This window comes from Dermochelys coriacea, chromosome 5 (assembly GCF_009764565.3).
Source record: "Dermochelys coriacea isolate rDerCor1 chromosome 5, rDerCor1.pri.v4, whole genome shotgun sequence".
Lineage (NCBI taxonomy): Eukaryota > Metazoa > Chordata > Testudines > Dermochelyidae > Dermochelys > Dermochelys coriacea.
The window spans coordinates 23,733,935-23,759,068 of record NC_050072.1 but is presented as its reverse complement, the minus strand read 5'-3'; the positions used below and the strand labels follow the sequence as shown (position 1 = coordinate 23,759,068).

General features: G+C 41.7%; 1 long non-coding RNA gene across 1 annotated transcript; it reads left to right on the top strand.

Moving 5' to 3' along the window:
- The first annotated feature begins 3,690 nt into the window (after positions 1–3,690).
- On the top strand, positions 3,691–22,934 carry LOC122460180. Its single transcript, XR_006281295.1, has 3 exons — positions 3,691–3,831; positions 4,587–4,591; positions 22,922–22,934. It is a non-coding gene; the product is annotated as an uncharacterized LOC122460180 (long non-coding RNA).
- The last annotated feature ends 2,200 nt before the right edge of the window (positions 22,935–25,134 follow it).

The window sequence follows — 25,134 nt, the reverse complement described above, 5'->3', positions numbered from 1 at the left end:
GAGACTTCTTACAAGATAGCAGATTTTACATCACTGCTGTAATCCTGAGCTGCAATCTCTGAAAAATCAATTGGAATGTATATGATTCTTTAACTTGCTTATATTAATAAAACTTTAGTTTTTAGTTATTAAAGGATTGGCTACAATTGTGATTTTTCGAGCAAGGTCTAAGTTATATATTGACCTGGTTAGGTGGCTGATCCCTTCGGATTGGAAGAACTTTAATCTGGTTTTCAGTAACCTCTCATCATAAAGTTCAGTTCTCTGGGTGGTGAGTTGGGGCTGGAATGCCTAAGGAGACTGCATTTATGACTACTTGTTAACCAGTGAGGCGACACAGAAGTTCACTTTTGTTACTGGCTTGGTAAAATCTAATGATAGAATAACCACTAGTCTGAGGTGTGTCTGCCCCGTTGCTCAGCAGTTTGTCCTGAATTTGGTATTCTCAGCTGTGACCCACTTAGGCATGGTAAAAGACCTAGTTACATTGCTCAAGTCTATGAAAATTTTTAAACTCTGCAACGCAGCAAGGTGAACGTAACCCCCACCGTAGATGAGAATTCTTCCACCAACCTACCACCTCTCAGAGAAGTGGATTGCCTATGACAGAAATACCCCTTTGGTCAATGTAGGAAGTGTCTACACTACAGTGCTACAGCAGCACAGCTGCAGCGGCATAGCTGTGACACTGTAGTAAAAACATACCCCAATTTGACATACTTTGGGCCTGACTTTCAGAAGAGCTGAGGAGTCAACTCCAGCTGAAATCCATGGAACTGTGACTGTGCCCTATGTCTGAAAAATTAGGCCCAAAATATCACATATTAGACACCCAGGAAAGGAGGGACTAAAAATTAGAGGCCACTTTTGAACACTTGAGACTCGATTCCCCTGTGTCACAGTGTCTCAAATAACATTCATCTTTATAATGGTCTCTGAGATCTTTGGATGAAACGTGCTATATATATATATATATATATATATATATATATATATAAAAATAAAATGTTAAGCAGGAGGAGGAGGAGGAAGAATAGTAATTCCAGATAAATGGGCATTTATGGATGAAAGTAAAAGATCAGTAGCATGTGTCCATTTCCAGTAGCAGGCACTCAAGTGTTAGGTGAGATGTTCTTCCCCCAAGTTCCTCAGAATAGACCTCTGATTTCAGCTGACCACTCATTGCATCAGGTAAAATAGAAAGACTTATTTTGGTGCCATCTTTCAAAAGAAGGGCATTCTATAACTGAGCCAAAATGCGGTTTTCACCCTTTTTAAATTTCAGTGAATGCCTGACATTTCCACATTTATGACTGTGCCATCCTATCACATCATAATGTGAAAAAGAATTATGGGAGAGCTCTACGGTTAAGAAATAGAGACACTAACATTTGTAGTACAGAATCTTGTTTCAACTCAGGAAGTCATTAATAGTTTTAAAGATGGTCTAAAAATGGAAGATTTTACCAAACCTTCCTGAATGTTGGTAGTTTAGGTAAAATGGAACCTAGACATGAAGCAATTGTAGTTTTGACTTTGCGAAAACAAAACCTGACTAACAAGGTTTTGCAAGAGAAAAAAAATGTTGCTTCCTCCACCTATCTTGAATCAATTTCAGAAGACCCATAAGTTACGTGCTATTACTTGACTTTCCAGTCTCCTTAGTAGTGAGTTAGGAAAGGTACAGCCATGAAGGTGGTGTTCTCTTTAGTCCTTCCAGTCAAGGGTAGGGGCCTTGGCAGAGACTGGTGCATCCTGGAGATGAATACCTGGCTGCGAGGATTGTGTCACCAGCAAGGCTTTGGCTTCCTTGACCTGGGGCTGCAGTTCTGCTAAGGACTGCTAATCAAGGAAGGGGAAGAGCATATTTGGCTACAGACTGGCTAACCTAGTAAGGAGGGCTTTAAAGTAGGTTCAACAAGGGCAGTTGACCAAAGCCCACAGCTAAGTCAAAAACATGGAGACCTGGGAGAAAGGTCGGAATCTGCGGGGGGGGGAGCATGGGCTGTTATAGCAGAAGTAAGGGAGAGACAAGACAGAACTAGGGGAGGGAAATCAAATCAGTATCTTATATGTCTGTATACTAGTGCAAGAAGTATGGGGCATAAGCAGGAAGAACTCAAAATGCCAGTAAATAAACACAACTATGACATAGTTGGCATCATGGAGAGTTGGTGGGATAATATGCATGACTGGAATATTGGTATAGAAGAATACAGCTTGCTCAGGAAGGACAAGCAGAGAAAAAAGGGAGGTGTTGCCTTATATATTAAAAATGTATACACTTAGACTGAGGTTGAGAAAGAAATGAGACAGACTTGTTGAAAATCTCCAGGTAAGGATAAAAGGAGTAAAAGCCAAGGGTGATGTCATGGTAGGGGTCTACTACAGACCACCAAACCAAGAAGAAGAGGTGGATGAGGCTTTTTTTAAAAAACTAAAAAAATTCATCCAAAGCACAGGACTTGGTGATGATGGGGGATTTCAACTACCCAGACATCTGTTGGGAAAATAACCCAGCAGAGCACAGATTATCCAACAAGTTCTTGTAATGTATTGGAGACAATTTTTTATTTCAGAAGGTGGAGAAGGCTATTAGGAGGGAGACTGTTCTAGATTTGATTTTTACAAATAGGGAGGAACTCGTTGAGAATTTGAAAGTGGAAGGCAACTTGGGTGAAAGTGATCATGAAATGGTAGAGCTCATGTTTCTAAGGAATGGTAGGAGGGAGAACAGCACAATAAAGACAATGGATTTCAAGAAGGCAGACTTTAGCAAACTCAGGGAGTTGATAGGTAAAATCCCATAGGAAGCAAGTCTAAGGGGAAAAACAATTGAAGACGGTGGGCTGTTTTTCAAAGAGTTCTTATTAAGAGCACATGAGCAAAATGATTCTACTGCAGAGGAAAGACAGGAAGAATGGCAAGAGACCACCCTGGCTTAACTAGGAGATCTTCAATGATCTAAAACTCAAAAAAAAAAAAAAAAAAAAAAAAAAAAAAAAAAAAAAGAAGGTACTACAAAAAGTGGAAACTCAGTCAAATTACAAAGGATGAATATAAACAAATAACACAAGTATGTAGGGACAAGAATTAGAAAAGCCAAGGCTCAAAACAAGATCAAACAAGCTAGGGCCATAAAAGAAAACAAGAAAACATTCTACAAATACATTAGAAGCAAGAGGAAGACCAAGGACAGAGTAGGCCTGTTACTCATTGGGGGCGAGGGGGCAGGGGGAGACAATAACAGAAAATGTGGAAATGGCAGAGGTGCTCAATGACTTCTTTGGTTTCGGTTTTCACTAAGGAGGTTTGCAGCAATTGGATATCTAACACAGTGAATGCCAGTGAAAATGAGATAGGATCAGAGTCTAAAATAGGTGTAAGCAAAGTCAGGATGAGCTCCACCCTGACATCTGGTAGTGAGTTGTGGCAAGTTATGGAAAAGAACTTCAGGGGCTGATCTCATTTGCACACCCACCCTGCCTAGCATGAGCCCATAGCTGCCCAAATGGTCACTTTGACTGCTGTGGAATCCCCAGTTTCTCTGTTATTGGGGCAGGAAGAATAAATTATTATCCTGATTATGTGAATCAAGGACAGTGGAACTGTACTTGGCCTTTTGTTATGATGGAAGGACTCACCATCAACTAAGTAGCACTCACTAAGCAAGGGACATGGGTTCCAAAACTCAGTGAATTGAGAGAGGCTGGGAACATGCATTAATACCCGATAGGATGGGCCCCTGGTGAGGGCCCTACATGCTAATTGCACCTCCTCCTCTCTCCACTGTGGAATATCAGAGCTAATTTTGATTCCATTAGGAGTCTAGTTACAGGCTGCTGAGCTGAATTCACTTTGGGCCAATGGTGCACCAGTACTGAGGCTCCTCTACTACAAGCTGAAGTCACAAAAGAGCTAAAATTACTAAGAGTTGAAATCCCTGAGTGTTAAGTAGTGGGGGGGCCTGAAGATATATTGCAGACCAGCTCGCGGGACAGCTGGAGCAGCTCATGGGGCGGCTGGCAGAGCGATTCGTGGGATGGCTGGTAGAGCAGAGCGGAGCCCAACGGAGAGGTGGGGCAATCAGGTTCAGACCAAGTAAGGTGCCCCTTAACTCCCCCATCTCCACCCAGGTTGGGAGGTAAAACTCTGCAGATAAACTTTCAACCTCTAGTGCTGCACTGACCAGGGATAGAGACTTTTGGACACATGCATCTGATGAAGTGGGTATTCACCCACGAAAGCTCATGCACCAATACGTCTGTTAGTCTAAGTGCCACAGGACTCTCGGATGAAGTGAGCTATAGATCATGAAAGCTTATGCGCAAATAAATTTGTTAGTCTCTAAGGTGCCACAACTACTCCTTTTCTTTTTGCAAAAATGATTAAAGGTCTAGAAAACATGATTTATGAGGGAAGATTGAAAAAATTGGGTTTGTTTAGTTTGTAGAAGAGAAGACAGAGGGGACATAACAGTTTTCAAGTACATAAAAGGTTGTTACAAGAAGGAGAGAGAAGAATCGTTCTTCTTAACCTCTGAGGATAGGACAAGAAGCAATGGTCTTAAATTGCAGCAAGGGCAGTTTAGGTTAGACATTAGGAAAAACTTCCTAAGTGTCAGAGTGGTTAAGCACTGGAATAAATTGCCTGGGGAGGTTGTGGAATCTCCATCATTGGGGATTTTTAAGATCAGGTTGGACAAACACCTGTCAGTGATGGTCTAGATAATTCTTAGTCCTGATTTGAGTACAGGGGACTGGACTAGATGACCTCTTGAAATCCCTTCCAGTTCTATGATGAGTTCCCAGAATAAAGATGCTGGTTTAAGCTCAGTTTAACAACAGAACATCATCTAATTATTATTGGAAGATGGTACAGACTGCTAGGCTGACATCAGATTTTTCATTTTTAGGGGAATGCCATGAGTTGGGGGAAAAAAATCTGTTCTGAAACGGAACAAAAGCAACAAACAACAAAATTTCTGTGAAACAAAATTCCGAAATAAATCAGATCAAAATATGTTGTTACACTTTTGACTTTATTTTGTATTCTATATTACAATATAATACAAAATTTTAAACAAAGTTATTTCAAAACAGAAAATCAAAACATTGTTTCAAAAAAAGGGGAAACATTTATTCTTCTCTAAACAATTTTTCAGTTTTCCTTTTGAAACAAACTTTCACCAAAATTGACAGGTTCACACAAAATGTTCTCTTTTGACAAATCAGTATCTTTTAACAACAAACATTCCACCAGAAACTGTCCAACCATCTCTAGTCCAGAGGCAGCCCCTCACCTGCAGTTGGTTTTGCTGACCAAAAGCAGTTTCCCTTTCCCAGTACATGTGTATGTGTGTGCACGCACTCAGGTACACTTTAACTTCCTCTCAGAATTACTTCCTGAGACAAGGGTCATTCCCATCTGGAAGGAGCCACACCCTCTTTGGGGTTGTCTGTGGACTCATTGACCCAGACAGCACAATCACTCTGTTACAGCATCAAGCAGGTATTACACTGGACCAACAGGTCTGCCACAGTGAAGGTTAAGATACATGTTAGGTTTTGGACCGATTGTCACACACACACACACACACACACACACACACACACACACACACACTGCTCTGCTTCTGGCTGGACACTCTCCAGGCTGTTGTGTTTGGAGCTCACTCACTGGAGCCAATGTTCTCCTTAAGCCTCCCAAATCGAACAGCCTAGGTATTGTCCCGCACTGGTGTCACAAATTATAGCCTGAGGATGCAGATCCTCTGTCTAGCACCCCCTTCAGAGAGCTGAGGCTCCACAGTCCAACTACCTGGCCCCTGGGACTAGTTCTGATCCCTCAGGCTGCCCATAGCTTAAGCACACTCTTTCCCAGAACTCCAGCCATGAGGACTCCCTGGGATTACAATTTAACTCTTCAGGGAGGCATGTGATAGCAAAAGCAAATGGACACACAGAAAGACTTTTACACAGGGATTCTAAATGCCATTACTTTTTACTTCGCAGCACAAGAGATGCACAGATCTAGATTAAATAATAAACTCAACTGTATGCATCTTCCCTGCCTCAGTTTCCTCACCAAGCCCAAAGACTTCTCCTGAGTCCTCTGGATCCTTCTCCTGCAGCTCATGGTTTCACTTCAGAATCATTGAGCCTCTTTCCTCCTTCTAGGTCAGCTAGCTTTTGCTCACCTTGCCTGGTCCCACAGTTAAACATGACACCCTGCCCCAAAAGCATGCCTCTTTCTACTGCCCAAAGCTTCCTGTGCATTTTTGAGAGTCTTACCTTGAGTTTATATGTCCTCCTTTACCAACACCTGGTTTCTTTGTTCTGCTGCAGTGCTGGGAATTTTTTACTTCCCCTCTTGGAGAAGTTGAGGAATTAGCTTCCTCCTGTGTCAGCCAAACTCATTGGCACAAGGTATTTGCACCTGAATAGGCAACTAAGGTTTAACTACCAACTATTGTCCCTTATCTGAAAGTCATGCTACAGTCCCTGGCAACAGATGACAAAAGAGTCCACAGCCACAAAGTCATTCCATGATACAACCATTTCACATCAACCAGAATTCATATGTTGTACATAGATTGTCACATCATTCGAGAGGCTTGTGGTGGGTTTGGCCACACAGAGACCCCCTTGGGACTGTCACCTGACGTGCTGAAATTATCTATGAGCCTGTTTTCTCTGCCAGCTTGGGACTTCCAGAACTCTGCCTTGTTGAGCCAGACATGCTAGCCTGCTGCAACACAGACCCAGGGTCCGGGCCATGCCCCCACATCTGTAGGCTTTAAGTGAAAACGGCTCTGCAGGTTACCTGACTTAAGCACCCAGACCCCAATGGGATCCAAATACATCTGTTTTTGTCTGTATAAAGCTTATAAAGGGTAAACTCATAAATTGTCTGCCCTCTATAACACTGATAGAGAGATATGCACAGCTGTTTGCTCCCCGAGGTATTAATCACTTACTTTGGGTTTACTAATAAACAAAAGTGATTGTATTAAGTATAAAAAGTAGGATTTAAGTGGTTCCAAGTAATAAACAGACAGAACAAAGTTACCAAGCAAAATAAAACAACACACACAAAAGTCTAAACCAATACATTAAGAAACTGATTACAGGTAATATCCCACCCTCAGAGCTGTTTCAATATGCTTCTTTCACAGACTAGTCTTCTCCATTGTCTGGGTCCAATCCATTCCCAAGTTACGGTCCTTGTTAGTTCCAGCAGACATTTTAGGTGTTAACTAGGGGTTTTCTTATGACTGGCCTTCCCTTTGACCTGCTCCAACCTTTTATAGCTTTGCACAAAGTGGAAGTCTTTTGTTTCTCTGGGTCCCCACCCCTCCTTCTAAATGGAAAAGTACCAGATTTAAGATGGATTCCAGTATTAGGCGACATGATCACATGTCCTGTGAGACCCCAGCCTCCATTCTTCCTGGGCTGGCCCACACGTACACGGGAAGGTTTGCAAATAAACAGAGCCATTTACAGTTCATTGATTCTGAAGCACCCTTAATGGCTTCCACTTAATATGTTTACGTCAGTGATACAAATTTATATCTTATTCTCCTAACTCCAGCCATAGAAATACATACAAACAAATAGGACGAACACACTCAGTAGATTATAAGCTTTGTAATGATACCTTACAATAGACCTTTTGCAAAAGCATATGGAGTGCAACCTCACAAGGCTCTCTGAACTTATGTTCAAAATATCACAGAATATTTGACCTCTCTCATGTAATTTTTAGTATTCATGAAAATTACACAGTTGTTTTCTGATTTATCAATTGAACCCCTGGGGGCCATTCCAGTTTCTAGCCATTCAAACAAAAAGACCAGATTAACACACAATGTGTCATACATTCCATTGTGAGGCCAAAGGATCCTGGCAACTCATCAACTAAAATGCAAGGCTATTAGCATATTTCTTCCAAAATGTGTTTTCCTTACTGTAAAATGGTATTAAGATTTCTCATTCTTGCAGGGAAACAAACATTCTGTAAAATTCAAGCAATTCTGTCATATTTCAACATTCTGATCTGGGTCAAAAAATTAGCATCCATTGCCCTAAGTATCATTGGAATTTTACAGTTTAAAAAAGAGTAGCCTAATCCTTATTCTGAACTCTAAAAGTTTTTTAGAGAGTGGATCACTGCAGAGAGGATGGAGAACGAGCTTTGTACTCAGGAATGCTACAATTCTAGAATTCACCCATGGAACCCTCAAAACTGTCTCAATAGTCAAACTATTTTATTTCAGTAAAATATAGAAAAACACAGATCAACACACAGCAGATATAAAATTAGGATAATGTAAAACTGTAAAAGTTTAAAATTAACTGGTAATTTGAAAATGAGAATTACAAAACAGTAATGGTTGTACATCTAATGCGGCAGACAAGAAATAAAAACGAAGACATTTTTAACTCCATGTTCCAAAATACCAAGGAGTGCGAGGGAAAAAAAGACTTCCAAGTATCTGAATTGGTTAAAAAAAAAAAAAAAAACTGTCAAAAATGTGGAAGAAAAAGGAAAGAAATGGAAGAAATACTATCACACAACATAGTAACTTAGAACTGAATCAGAAATAGACGAGTATCAAACCTCAATTCTGTCCTAGGCTTATGCTTTATGTAGTATACCCTTTATATACTATACCCTACGCTTCATATACAGATTTTCAATGGCTCTATATTCATTTACACATTGATAATACCAATATTTTATTTTGTGTTTACCTTTCAGCAATACTAGTACCTATATAAGAAGCAAAAAGAAAAAAATTACAAAAACTTTGGGTGCCAAATTCTCCTCAGGCATAACTCCAGTAAGGTCTGTATTGAATTCAGTGGAATTATGCCAACAGGGAATTTGGGGCCCCAAATCTACATTAGACATGGGGACTAGATAACAGATACGTTGTACCTTTCAGATCTAGATTATAGACTCCATGACCAGTTTATGCAGTTAGGTGGCCTATGTGTAATAAATTTGGCAATCCTGTCCAGTTCCAATGGTGGACAAGTCTGAAAAAAGTACACCAGGACAGTGAGCACTATTTGGCAACACAGCTGGCAGTCTTTGCAAAGAGGCCAAAAATTACATGGGCATAAAAACACAGCTAGCATCTCATCCATAAACATGGTCACTCGAGGTCATGGCCGAAGCACATTAGCAGGATGTTGTGGGGAATCTGTACTGCTAGGGCCCATGTTGTACCCATCTGGTGGATAAACAAAAGATTTCAGTCTCCAGTTCTGTCAAACAAGTCTTTGTTTGCGATGGCCTATATAACTCAGTTGTGGTTTTATAACTCATGAGTAATATGATCATCACAAACAGGCCAATAAAAACTTCATTTTCATTATGAATTATTTCAGAGTAGCAGTCGTGTTAGTCTGTATTCGCAAAAAGAAAAGGAGTACTTGTGGCACCTTAGAGACTAACAAATTTATTGGAGCATAAGCTTTCGTGAGCTACAGCTCACTTCATAAGCTGTAGCCTATGAAAGCTTATGCTCAAATAAATTTGTTAGTCTCTAAGGTGCCACAAGTACTCCTTTTCTTATTATGAATTATATATTTCTTCCTACACTTTCATTTGGCTGCTAATCTGGGGAATCATACCACTCTAGGTTTCTGTCAGACGGTGAATTTGGGTGGCCTTTAAAAGGAGTGTAGACCAAAGCTCCTGCCTATGCCCCAGGTTTCTTTTCTCATTAAATGGATTTGATTGAAAAGGATCACATGACTGAGCATGTAACCAAGAGCTAGTTCTGTACCATGTTCAGTAGAACTGGTCCCATGTTCTCTGGAGGGACTGTTTTTGATGGGACACCAGGAAAACCAGGAATGCGAGGAATAGGCTGGAAGCATGCAGCCACATCGATAAAGCAGGGCACATGTTTAAAAATTACACTTGTTCAACTTAACCTGCACTCAGCTTCTGTATCATTACTCCCTGCATCTACAAGAAGGATATTATCTGAAATTTTCTCCCCAGGAAGCCTTCCAGCACTTAGCCGAGTCTTCTCTGGAACACCTCTGATGCTAGGCTTCTGCTCATTGGCATGCATGGCCATCTGTAGAAACCAAATAGTGTTGCAAATGTTGTCAGTATACTGGATTCTTTATCCAGGCTTGTGCGCCAAAACCCATTCCTCACATCACAGACCATAAAGATTCTAGCTTCGGAAAATTCTGGAAAGTTGTAATCAGTTCTGGGGAGTGGACAGTAGCATCTTTTCAGTGCTGAACAGTGGCTTTGGGTCTATGCAGATGCATAATTTTCTTGATGGCTTCTTTACCATCAGCACCATCATGTTGCTTACCCAGGCTGTACTAGCTTCTACAGGTGCTCTGCAGAGTTTCGAGCTCTTTGCATATTGGATTACATAGTACCACTTGCATTTTCCTTTGTGGTAAGCACCCAGGTTCTATTGTGGGGTCTATTTCTAGTCTCAGCTTTCCTTTGAGGCACTCATCACCTTTGAAAGCATTCCCATGTGATTTTTTAAAATGTCTCCATTGTCCATGGGACTCCTTTTTTGCTTCTTGCACTGCAGCTGTTGCTTCATGATCAGATCCATGGCTTGTGTGGTTGAATTCCCCAAGAGAGGTTTGTGGCTCTCATCATCCACCACCACACACTTCAGTTGTTACCCATCTGCTATTTTTTGGATTAGTTTCTGTGAGGTCACATTTTCCTACTGCATTATGTTCCCATTGTACAATACTAGATTGTGACAGCTCTTTGTAATGGGTATGTTCAAGTCCAATTCACCCCGAGGAATCACATTCCTACACACCTGAAATTACACAGTGTATCCCTATTAACATCGTTACATGCACACAGGTTGGTATTCTCCCTTCTTGCTTTCCTGTCTCGGCAGCCTCAACCTGATATGCTCTCAGACTCAGGGACATACTTAAGATGTCATCCCCCCATCTGATGTGCCATCCCCCTCTGTACACGTCTGACTGAATCTTTCGGTCTTGCACACACTGCTAGAGTGGTTCAACTTGCCACATGCCTTGCAATGCTGCCCCAGTGCAGAGCACTTCTTTACCCACTCATGCTGTCTCCCACATTAAATACATCTCACTATGGGTGTGGAAGCCTGGCCAACTGCTCTCCTTTGCTGTTGTCTCACTGCACATACTTCTGGAGCTATTGGGCCTCCTAGGCATTTCATCATCTCTCATTGCTTCCACTGCATGGCCCACGTTTAAGGATCTGTCTAATGTGAGATGCCTTCCTAGAACAAGCAACTCCCACAGGAGGTCCCATGAATGATACATTTTCTAGCCAAGTTCTCTCCACACCTGGCTGCACTAGCAGAACCCATAATTCAACTCACAAGGCAGGACGTTGAGTGAGACTGGGCAGGTTCCCCACACACTGAACAAAACACAGATGCCCCTGTCCTGAAGTACTACCAGCCAGGTGAGCCACTGACACTCCCTTGTGATGCATTGAAAAAAAGGGTTGGGTGTAGCTCTTGCAGGAGCAGCCAGTCTCTTATGCCAGCAGAGCCCGATCAGACACCAAACAGACTTAACTTCTGGCTGTGGTATTTGGAGTGGAGCCATTCCATCAATACGCCTATGGCTGCCCACTAACAGTGCAATCAGATGGCAACCCCTAGAGACAATCATGTCAAAGCCCCTTCTTAGTGCTCCATATAGACTAGCACATGCTGATTTGACTCCAGCACTACCAGGAAGAGATCAGATATTGTCTATTGTGTTAGCTGATGCCCTGAGGAGGGCATATACACCCAGACTCAGCAAGTTGGCGGAAGAGGACCAGGACATTGAATCCATTAACATGCTGCTCTATCTCCAGTTTCGAAGCAAAGCTGATGGAAATCAGAGAGGCTATGGAAATGGACATCCACTACAGGTAGTTAAGAGAGCAATACTAGTAGGATTCTAGTAGAGTGGCCAGAAGATAAAAGCCATGTATTAGGAGGAGCAGAATCATATTTTCAAATTAAAGATGAACTGTGTGCAGGATGGATCATATTTTGAGGACAGAGAGCTGTTGTCCCCGCCTCATTACCTAAGGATGTAAGGCAAAAAATACATGCCTCAACCTGAGCACCGACAGTCTTACATGGGCTCAAGAGTGCGTTCATTGGCTGGGAATAACTCCACTCCTTGATAGAATGTGACACCTGCCAATCATATAACCACTATCAGTAGAAAGAGATACAATTTTTCACAAAACGATCACTCCATATCTGACTTCTCAGTCCTTGTCCTTCAAGGAAATCTGTATGACACCTTCAAAAGACAAGCCTTGGAGCTTAAATTCATAACTTTGCTAGACACTAAAAATCATGGTTTTAATAAGGACACTGGATTTATGACTTATTAAAACAATCGGTAACCCACTAACCCCATTTTTCATTATATGACTTCAGAGTTGCTAAAGGACCACTTCACTTTGTTCCACCTTGTATTTAGCTGTAACACTCCGAGTACCTTTCCCAGACCTAAAGAAGAGCTGTGTAATTTGAAAGCCTGTTGAAAGCTCTGAGCTGGAAAGCTGTATTGGACAGATGCCGGTTCAGTAAAAGGTATTACCTCATTTACTTTGTCTCAACAGAAAGAGAGACCGTTACCTCATGAGCTGCCTACCCAACCACGAGAAAAGATGGGAGCCAACTATTTACCTTCAATAAAAAACAATTATTGATTACAGTGGACTGCTATTAAATTTTTTGGGAGGTCGATGCCCTGCCTAATACAAGAAGCAAGACAGTGATTGGCAAACTGGAGGCCCACTTTGAGACCTAGGGCATTCCGGACTCTGTATTCACCAACAACAGACCCCTGTTTGCCTGGGAAGAATTCAAGGAATTAGCACGCCTTCTTCCCCAGCACACCCACAGATTAATGGTAAGGTGAAATCTGCTAAGAGACTGTTACAAAAGGCTGTTTCTGCTGGTTCATACTCCTTTTTAGTATTTTTGGCATGTAAAAATACCCAATCACAGGGATGACAAAACAATCCAGTGCAGGCACTGATAAAGTGACGGACCAAATCCCTGCTACCAGTGAGGGGAGACGTGTTACAGCCTAAAGGATGGAGATACTGTGAGAGGAGATGGTCAAAAATCAGAGAAAGCAGGCACTAGAGTATGAGAGGTCAGCTGAGGACCTACTGGCCCTGCAGACAGGCACTCCTGTGAGGATCTAGCCATTAGAGCAACACCAGGAGGAGTGGACTAAAGGAATCATGAGGGGTGACATGGTACCAACTTCATATGAGGAGACTACACAAGAGGGACAAGTGATCTGAAGGAACAGGAGACACTTATGAGCCAGCAGACACAACACCCAGAGACTACGTACAAAGATACAGAAATCAGAGAATGGACAGAGAACCATCCAGAGGCCAACCCCAAAGGGAGGCAGGAGACCCCACAGAGAGAGAGTTTGCTAGACTTGGTGACAGAGAGATTACTCCTGGTCTGGTCACCTGTTGAGGAGACCAAACTATTTCAAAGGCTATGTACCCCCCTGAGTCTGTGGTAAAGAGAAGACTCCAACTCACTTATGTGCTAGCAACTTCTGGCCCAGGGACCCGGGGTGGGGTCTGGGCATCAATTATTTGTCTTTAATGTTTATATTAAAATGTTTGCAAAATAGGGATGATGTATCATGATCAGTGGAACCAGAGTCTGAGGGCCCATGTTCTCTGGAGGGAATGTTATTAATGGGACAACAGGGAATATGGAGAGTTAGGCTGGAAGCAACTCAGCCATATGGACAGAGCAGTGAACAGGGTTTAATAACAAGTTCCACAAGGCCTGCTAGGGGATATATAAGAGACAGTCTGTTGCTAAGTCTGTTGCTAAGTTTGGGAAAGATCAGAGTTGTGGGTGGTAAATAGGTAGCATCCTGGGAATGGAGCCAATGAATAATTTAGCTTGAGGAGAGGACAACAAAGCAGTAAAGCCACTAATACAGGGGGAGAAAGAGGTTAGGACTCAAAAATATTACAAACACAAAAGAAATCTGAAGCAGTGAATGAGGTTAGCCCCTCAAGAAGAAAATAAATGCCCTGTGTATTGAAAGGAAAAAGCAGCCATTGAGAAGGACCCACGGGACTGTCACTGTTGAAGGATTGTTGAACACTAGGGAAGGCTAGAAGACTTTTGTTGGAGCTGGACTCGAAATTTCATGTTATTAACTATGATGTCAGGAACGGAGATTTTGTTTGAATGCTAAGCCTTGTGCATGTGTGATTTGCAGAAGCAGGAAATGGAGGCACAGTGTCATCTTGGATTGCGAAAATGTGGGGACTCTGCAACAGTATCCAATGATAAAATTTAGCATGTTTCTTGAAATCTCAGTCTTTATCAGAAACAAACAAAACACACAAACTTTGTGAAACTGCAAAGGTGCCTCAAACTTTGTTAATAAATCAGCACAAGAATAGAGTACTAGGTTCCCAACATTATCAGTCACAGGCAATACACAAAATGGAAAAATCTTCCAGAACAAAGTCCCAGACCTTATCACAATTGCTTCCTGATAGGAAGCATGGATAAAGAAACGGAGTCCAAGGCCAATCAAAGACTAGCTTGGAAACCTTGTTTCTTGTTTCTCTAGGTATCAAAATAGGAAGTAAACAGCTTAGAAACAGTGCTGAGAATTACTTTGAGGAAGTACTGCTTCCTCTCAGTGCACTTGCTAAATTTGCTTATCTTTCATGCTCTCAGCACCACCCCCATCGCTCAATGCAGTCAGTAAGTGCTCTGCCAGCCTTTCATAAGTTTATTTTTCTATGTATGAAAGCTGAAAAATATATGTTTATGCAGAAATATATAACCAAAATGTAGGAAATAGTCAGGGGCATGACCCAAACCCCTAGATCTAAACAGACTTGATGAAGTTCAGATAAAGATTCAAAATTAGCCCTTCTCTCACCCTCTAATGGAAAAAAACAATGCTCTCCATCTGTCAAAACCCTTATATTCTAAATCCAAGATTTGCAACTCAGGTACCTTCTAGTAGGAAATGTTACATTTTTGTTGAAGCAATAAAATATACAACAAATGAAGCCTTTATATGTCTATGTCAGCAGAACAAGAGAATATGCTATAGTTCATTGCAGTGAAATCTAGGAAATACACTATAGGTATCACTTTTTAGTGACACGTTTTATTTCTTCATTCTGTATGTTTTCATTGTACGAGAGCCCTCCAGTGGCCATAATAATATTAGTATTTTCCATAAATGTGAAATTAACTTTTCTTAGTCTCCTCGATAAAATGTCTTACTGTATGTTTCAAGGGTATTAATTACTGGTCATATTCTACAAACCCTGACTCTCATGAATAATCCTCTCTCATAAGTAGTCCCGGTAATTTCAATCCCTCCTCAAGACCCACTTCTGAGGTGATGTCTAAAAGAAATTAGCCAACCAATGAAACATAAGTTGGACCAGCAGTCAGGGAGAGCTAATTATTTTAGTCTGTTAAAAACTTTACAAAACTACTCTGATCCATGAAATTGGGCAATAGCTACCTATGAAATCAAGTGTTTTTTATATCATGGGCCTTGACATTCCTCCCATTTCCTTCATTTTGTGTGTCTTCCTTTGTGTTTTTATAGGGCTTAGAACAATGAGGTCACGATTCTGTTTGGGGCCTTTAGGTGTTACCAGATTACAAATAAAGAATAATTACGGGTTTGCATGATTCAGTTCTAGTGCTCAGAAATCTTAAAATAAAATTCAAGAAACTTACACTTTAAAAGTTTTGTGTTTCTTTTTAAAATTCACAAAAATGGTCCAATTTTAATTAATGTCCTGTACCTATATATTAAAATTAATAAATCAATTAATACATTAATAAATTAAAATTAATATATATATATTTTTAAATCTTGAAATTAAGACCATTTGGGCATTGAAAATAGTTGAGCAAAACGTCAACATCTTTGAAATTTTGACTTTCAAACTTAATTCAAATAAAGATCAGTTTTTACAATGAGACATGCAAAATTTCCCAATGAACGTATTTCAATACAAAATCAGCTGTTTGCAAAAAGTGGCATTTCTGGGCTGCAAAATGGCTCAGAACTAAAACTTATGAATTTTGTGAAGTTCCACAAAGGCATTTCAACATGCACATCATTTACTAATGTTACATAAACAACTGTTGTGGGAAGTTTAGCTTTATTAAATATTACTCCTCCCTTTTTCTTTCAGTGTCAAATGAGGTTTTATATTTAATCATTTTACTGTATAAAAATACAGCACTCAGCAAAAAATGATATTAATGTTGTTGAAGAAGCAAAATATATCAAGTATGCCTAATTTTCTTGTTTTTAATAAATATAGATCTTGGTGTTTGTTTAATATTTAATGGTTTGTTTCCTTATATTCCATTATCTGGACAATACAGAAACCATCTAGTGGCCAAAATAATACCTCTAAACTCCCATGGCTGCTACCAAAAAGCCATCCAGAAATGTTTTAATATAATGCATAGGGTTCTGGGATTATTGCTCAATCTAACCTAGTTGAGATTTTAACATTTCTATTAACTTTTCTCTGTCAATGCATTTACAAATTTAGGGTCCAATCCAGCATTTTGATCCATTAGATTTTATTTTAATACCTTTAATACACTTAAGGGCCAAACACTTAATCCATTAGGCTATAATGTCTTTTGCCAAGGGAATGATAGTTGGGCCCTCAGAAGTTCCATTCAGTACAATATAAGCAAACAAACTCCATTTGAAAAAAAATTAGGCTCTACAAGAAGAGTGCTAACAATTAATTAAGCTCAATTAATTGGAACTCCACAGTGTTGTAGGTGTGTGCAACAACATGTCCAAATGCAAGAGGAATTATTCTTGGCACTTTTCATTCAAACAACAGAGAAAGGAAAATCGGATACAAAACATTTCACATGTTTAAAAAAAAAGTAAAAAAAAGACATGAAAGGTGAAATCTTACGATCATAGGACTTTGGGAATAGATTGCCTTCAGAGATAACTACAATTAGCAATCTTCAGAATAGACAATTTTCTTAATAGTGTCCTATTAGAAGTACAGAGCCTGACTGTAGTCGATGGGAATTGAAGGTGCTCATTACATAATGATAGACCAGTACTAACCACATTTTTTTTTTGTTTTTTTATTTTTTTCCACCAAATGCATCCGATGAAGTGAGCTGTAGCTCACGAAAGCTTATGCTCTAATAAATTTGTTAGTCTCTAAGGTGCCACGGGTACTCCTTTTCTTTTCACATTTTTTACATTTCCTACGCAAGGAATGAGTTTGTTTGCTAGAGACAAAAGGAAATTTATGAAAAAAACATTTTTGTTCTTCTGAGACTTCAGTTATGAGTTAGTGCAATGTAAAATATTTTAAGACCAATCTGAGAAAGCCTAACGTTCCCGTCACTGTTTTATATCTGGCAAGCATAAAGAAATGTGCAATGGTGAGAAACTGATCTTCACCAGGAAAAATAGTGGAAAAAAATCTTTAATTTCCCTCTTACACATGTAGATCATAATAATGGTGAGAAGCAAAAGGAACAGAGGTTCAGATGCCTCCGCATGCTGTATAATAACTTCTTAGGAAGTAGGAGTTTTTGGCATTCAGTGTGTGAATACTGAGTGAATACACTCAGGTGATTACTACCAATATTTTAACAGAGTTCCCACAGAAATACTCCCCCTTAGACTGTGACAACCCTTGAGATAAGCATGAGTGCCTGTACCATATAGGTGTCAGTGTGGGGCAGTTTAAACATTTCTCTCCCTTCTCCTTTAAATAATATGCTCTTTCATAACTAAGTAAAGAAGCCATGTAACTTGGCAAACTGCATGACCCTAGTCAGAGGCCACTAAGCTCCATCACCTTCAAGGCTAAGGAAGCTGTTTGGGAGCACCCCATCCACTCTGAAGGACTTCAGATTTATGGCCTGCTATCACCACCAACTTTCTTGCCTTAAAGAGGTTTTCTGGGAGCCTACTGACCTCCTACCCACAAGCAGCTCATCAAGGTCCACTCCAACCTCCACCCCCTCCGGAGCCTTCAGCCTTGCTCAGCATGACTCCTCCAAACTCCTCTTGTGACTCGTGGGTCACTAGTATCCCCCAAACCCACTTAGGCTTGAGGGACTCCCTCATGAACCCTAGGACGCTTGCCAGGAATCCCCAACTCCATCTCTATACAGATGCTCACTCTGAGTTGCCACGTTGTGCAACTCCATGTGACTTTTCTCAACAGCAAAAAAAAACCCAAAGTCATTTCCTCTTCAGGTGCTCCTCAGCAGTGGGGCTGGTGTGAGAGAAGCCTATCACTCCATTCCTCCATCCCCCTGCAGAGCTTAGGGGCAGCTTGGACATTAGTGGTGCCTGGAGAAGCCAGTGGGGATGAGGGCACCAGAAGGAGTCAGGGCAGTCTGGGGGCAGGGGGAGGGGGGCGGTGATTGTTGGAGAGTAGCCTGCAGCAGATTCCCTCGTTCTGTTACAAACACCACATACTCTGCCCCACTTATCTCCAGAAAACCAAAACTGAGGATCAACAACCACTCATTGAGCATTTACAAGAGAGTCAGCAACCAAACCCTGCTATTCAGTGCTTGAATTACAGGGGGGAAACTGGGGGGGGGGGCCTGAATGTCCAGTGGCTTGCTTTAATTTGAACAGTAATGAGAAGGGGGCCATAAGACAGAAGTGAAGTAGCCCCTAAAAGTAGTAAGGAGGCTGGATCCCCAGGGTCCCCCCAGTTTGAGCACTGCTGCTATTCAGACTCATCTGGAACCAATGAGCTGATTTTTGTGCCCCTTTTCCACTGCTCCTGCTCTGCTGGTCCCATACTTCCCTTCTGCTCCGATTCCTGCTCTGCTCCATCCCCTCACACCTCTTCTCTACTGACTCTCGCACTCCACACTCCCATCTCTGCCCCCACGCATCATCTCATTTGGAGTACAAGTGTAACCCTTCTGCCAGGTGGAGCCAGCAGCAACCTGGGTCAGGTTCAATATCTATCCATTGATACAATAGAACCAGCTAGAGCCTCCACCCAGTAACCTGGGAAATTTACACAGCATCTCTGCACACCTCTGAGGCAATACTTCCCCACTTGCCAGCACAGAGTCTCAGTGTACAAAAGAAACTTTTAATCAGAGGGAAGTAACTTGGCATTAATTTGGGAAAACACCACAAACAGGATTCATAAACATAAACCATGAGTAAAAGACCTACCTCCAAGTATGTTGGGCAGTGTCCTTTATCCCCCTCAGGTTCTTAAGTCCAGCAACCCAAAAGTCCCTTTCATGTGCCCAACCCTTCTCTGCACCCCACTCACTATTGCTTGGTCAATGCAGATCCAGAGTTCAGAGGTGCAGCTGTAGAGTTCACCTCCCCCCCCGGGTGGGATAAAGAGGTACCTTACTCACACTGCTGCTCACCACACCTCCCCACAACGGCCCTTCGTGCCTCTCTGCAATACCAGCCACTCGATCTCCAGCTGTCAATTGCCTTCTGATACCACCTGCCTCTCTGCTGTGACCTCTACACATCAATCTCTTAGTGATTTTTAACCTCTTAGCACACAGGGCAAAAACACAGTCCTACCTCAACTGATTTCAGCTCTGATTAGGCATTTAACATAACAAAAAGGCTCCTAATAAAGCCTATTTAGCTCTATCCTTTGAATAATGGAAAACAACAGGTTAAACCAGTCTAGGAAGAACCCTTGAGGATGTACAGCCTCCTACCTATCAACACCTATCTCTCCCCTGCTTACTTTCACAGAGCTCTGCCATTTGAGCCCCTAGCTTAACAAGGTTCTTTCAACTGAGGGTGGCCCCCTCATTTGGGACAGGTTAAGCACAGTCCTGTTTCCTATATTCCTACAATAATTACAACATTGGTAAACATATTTCACTAACCCTGCATTCAGTACTAAGGTGATTTGTACCCAACACCAGTCAAAGTTGATAACCTTGACACTGGTGTATCTGTAAGCAGAGCAGGAGCAAACTATATTTACATAAACACACCCCAAGTCTCTCCCCCTCCCAGCTAGCTGTCAGGAAAGCATTCATTCAGACCCTTCTTACACAAGAAATGAGCACTCTTATGAGGCCTCCAGGGCTGGCAGGGGCAGCAGAGCAGGGAAGAAACACACAGGAAAAATCCAGTTCATTTAACTGTAATTGTTTCATTTTCCATTTTCAAGCCAGGATCCGGGATGGGGGTGGGGGTCAAGGGGGGGGCTCAAGGACTGGTGCACCTTTATCTCTCCTATTCTCTGCTTGTGGCCGTAATGCTGTGGTCTCATTTTGGTTCTTGGGTTCAGTATGCAGGTGTTGGTGACCTGTGACATACAGAAGATCAGACTCGACCAGTGGTTCCCAAAGTGTGGGGTATGCCAGGAGCACAGAGGAATTTTCAGGGAGACACGGCGGGGCCTGGGGTCATGCCTGTGGGGCGCAAATGCCACCCAGCCCCACCCTAGACACAGCTCAGGACCCAGTCACAGCTGGACCGAGCCACAGCCACGTACCCAGGCCTTAGACTCCAGCTCATGGCCCCAGCCACAGACAGCTCTGGCTCCAGCCTCGGCTCCCAATCAAAGCCCCCAGTCCCACTCCTGACCCCAGTCTGTCTGATTAATTTCAGTTTTGGGTGGTAACCAGCTTCCTTCATTATCCACTTATATTTTGAGCTCTGTGCTTGCAAAGAAACAAGCAAAAGAATTTTGTTTCAGCTTAAAAAATAGTCTATGCCAGAGGTTTTCAAACTGTGGGATGCACCCCTCCCCCCAAGGGGCATAGAGGAACATTTGGGGGGTGAGTGGTGAAACCACATGGCTTGTGCCAGCTCCACATGGCAGGGCCTGGGCCAGTCCCCGCAGGAGTGGGTGGGTGAAGGAGCACCACCTCCACCCCCTGACTCACCTCAGTAGGCCACCCAGCCTGTGGGTCATTGTCAACATCCACCAGGGCCAAGCCAATTTCTGCTCCCGGCAGCCTCTGTGCCCAGCACTGGCTCTGCCCCCCAGAGACCATCGCACATGTCTTCTCCCATCCTGAAAACCCCAGGGGGAGGTAAAGGCCCTGCCCCAGCAGCGTAGCCTGGCTGTAAGGTAGAAGCAGCCTGCTGCTGAGAAAGCCTTGGCTGTACCATTGGTAAGGATCTGCGATTTGAAACTGGCAGGTGTAGGTAATTTAATTAAGGTTGTGGTAAGGTCTTTGTTAGCCTATTCATAAACCTATCAAGAATACTTTTGCATGTGTCTATTTTTTTCTGGGTTGGGGAGAAGGAGGCTCAACCAAAAATTGTAAATCAAAATGGGGACTCATCTCAAAAAGTTTGCAAACTGCTGGTCTATGCAATGTTCTTGGGGCACTTTCCATTAATTAAAACCACAGTACATAAATATGAGGCAAAATAGCAGTACATTCCTCCCCCATCATCACTACCACGTACCAACACAATCACCAGTCCAAACACATTACACACGAGAAGCTCCTAGCCATCACATGGCTACCTGGGGGAGGGAGGAAAATGCCTTTCATCAGTCACCTTAGCCCTCCCCAAAATACTCTAACAGGCAGGTTATTTACTGTCACTGTAATTGCAAACAGGACCAGGTTTTGAAAGGTTTCATTTTATATTCTTCTATATATACACTGTCAGATCTCAAGGCTATTTAATTTTTGTCATGAAATTCCCAAATCTTATATATGGAGGGCCCACCAGCCACATAAATATTTCAGAAGACTTGAATAAATATCATAAATGATCTGGAGGATGGTGTGGATTGCACTCTCAGCAAATTTGCGGATGATACTAAACTGGGAGGAGTGGTAGATACGCTGGAGGGGAGGGATAGGATACAGAAGGACCTAGACAAATTGGAGGATTGGGCCAAAAGAAATCTAATGAGGTTCAATAAGGATAAGTGCAGGGTCCTGCACTTAGGATGGAAGAATCCAATGCACCGCTACAGACTAGGGACCGAATGGCTCGGCAGCAGTTCTGCGGAAAAGGACCTAGGGGTGACAGTGGACGAGAAGCTGGATATGAGTCAGCAGTGTGCCCTTGTTGCCAAGAAGGCCAATGGCATTTTGGGATGTATAAGTAGGGGCATAGCGAGCAGATCGAGGGACGTGATCGTTCCCCTCTATTCGACACTGGTGAGGCCTCATCTGGAGTACTGTGTCCAGTTTTGGGCCCCACACTACAGGAAGGATGTGGATAAATTGGAAAGAGTACAACGAAGGGCAACGAAAATGATTAGGGGTCTAGAGCACATGACTTATGAGGAGAGGCTGAGGGAGCTGGGATTGTTTAGTCTGCAGAAGAGAAGAATGAGGGGGGATTTGATAGCTGCTTTCAACTACCTGAAAGGGGGTTTCAAAGAGGATGGCTCTAGACTGTTCTCAATGGTAGCAGATGACAGAACGAGGAGTAATGGTCTCAAGTTGCAATGGGGGAGGTTTAGATTGGATATTAGGAAAAACTTTTTCACTAAGAGGGTGGTGAAACACTGGAATGCGTTACCTAGGGAGGTGGTAGAATCTCCTTCCTTAGAGGTTTTTAAGGTCAGGCTTGACAAAGCCCTGGCTGGGATGATTTAACTGGGACTTGGTCCTGCTTTGAGCAGGGGGTTGAACTAGATGACCTTCTGGGGTCCCTTCCAACCCTGATATTCTATGATTCTATGATTCTAATAGCAGAGTAGCAATTTTCACCATAGTTTACATTGCTTTATGATATAAGGTATTATTTACAATGGAATGGAAATTGCCCTACAGCCAAGTAAAAAATTACTTACATATTATGTAAAGTATGTTGTGAAGAAAGAAAAAAAAAACTATTTTAGTTCAGGTTTGGATTATATGCCAAACTTTGAGGGGAGGGAGCTTAATCTGAATACCTGAACTAACAATGAATATTTCAAAATCCATCCATATATACGAAATTGCTTTTATTTGAAAGTCCAGAAAATAATGGTGGTAAGCATTTAAGTAACATGTTAAATCTTCAGCCAGTCTTTCCACCCACTATATCTGTTAAAATAATGTGCTGAGACAGCAGGAATTTATTATTGGGTTTTTTTTCACACAAGAAAACACCTTGAATTTTTCAGCTCTAAATCTTTTAACAGATGCATAAAGCAATAAAATGCTTCAGAGAAAAAATTACATATATGCTGTCAGCTCAAACAAACAATAATGTAATAAAAAGATGAAACATCAGCTGTTGAACTAGTTCTTAATTTGGTTCAGATTTTCAGCGTGACATTCTCAAGTGTTTTTGAAGACAACAATCCAATATAATAATATCTACAAAAGGCAATAGACTAAGTAGGAAAATAAGTTACTGTTAATCAGGATACCATTAAAACAGTAGTCCAGGAAAACTAGATTGCCCAAAGGTCAGAGAGTCTTTTAACTTCAAATCTGAGAGATGTCACTAGCAATTGAAAAGTGTTACTATTTGATAGGTATTCAATGGCTTTTATGCATATAGTTGGTTTCTAGTAAACTAGTGTCCACATTACAAAACTATTGGAGCTCCCTCAATATAAGCAAAAATGAGCTACTAGAAGGATGTTCTCATCAAGGAATCCTTGATTTTAGAACTCACTCCCTAACGGTTTCCCACAGCCCCCATTTGTTGATGTTCCAAGCATGCAGCAAGGCCCATCTTTTTACCCTCATTGGTAAAGCTGTTGAGGCAGCCATAGGTTGAGATACCTTTAGAAAAAAGGTCCTTTACTTTATGCTGTGATTTTTAGTTTATAAGTTAGGCACATATAGCATACCAGGCGAGTATCATCTTACACTGGGGTTACGTTCCACAGTCAGTGCATAAAGCAAAATAATGCTCCTTGCTGCTAGCTGTCCCACCAGCTGCAGTTCCTCGCTGCTTTGCTAGCCAATCGTTCTGCTCACCGTCTCACCAGCCACTCATTCACTGGCCACCTACCTCTTTGCTGTAACTGTTGCACATCAGTCTCTTAGTAATTTTCAGCTCTTTGCAGGCTGGGTAGAACACAGTCCCACCACAACTGATTTCAGCTCTAATTGAGAATTTAAAATAACAAAGAGGCTTCTAATGAAGCCTAATTAACTCTTTCTTTGAACAGTGGAGAAGAACAGATTAAACCCATCCAGGGACCCCTGGATAGGGTCTACACCTTCTGGCTGGAATATCTGTCCCCATCCCTCTTACTTTCACAGGGTTCTGGCATTCGAGCCCCTGGCTTAACGAGATCCTTTCAGCTGAGGATGACCCCCTCATTTGGGACAGGTTAAGCACAGTTCTGCTCCCCTTTATTCATACAATAATGACAACATCAGTAACAGCATTTCACTACCCCTGCATTCAATACTAAAGTGATTTGCCCAACACCAGCCAAAGCTGATTACTTTGAGCAACACACCATTTTATCTGCTGGATATCTAAGCAGAGTAGATGTGTTTATGTAAATAAAGTTTGCTTCTGAAATCTCTCCCCCTCCCAGCTAGCTGTCAAGGAAAAATTAATTTAGACCATGCTTACACACATCCATATGTAGGCAAATAAATGAAAATATGAGCCTTGGATCCTGCAAACTGATCCAACAGACAGGCCCTTGTGGATACATGAATTAAATTGAGAAATCTAGCTGAGAAAGTCCAGCCATGCAATATGCCCTTAACTCCTTTTAGTTTCAAGGCGGCACTCAGTACTTCACAAAATCAGGCCCATGAAATGTTATATGAATTGGTCATAGGGATATTGAAATATATCAGCTGCACTAACTCTACATCTAAATGAGCTAAAATCATTTTATTTTTAATCTTACAAGGAGTTTTGGAATTTTCCTAACTTCTCTCTCATGTTGTAACTAGTTAGACAGGCTGCTTCTTATGGGCAAAAACCTTGCAATTCATTAAATCTCTGAAACAAACTCTTAGAAAATTAAAGGAATTGTTAGCCAAAAACTGATTTTAAGGATTAACTAGCTAAAGTATTAGGCTACATGAAGAGAGGATTATACATGTGAAAAGAAATAGAAAGAAGGATTTGAGAAGGAATGAGGCTCTATACGCAACAATAACAAAATAATAGGAGTATT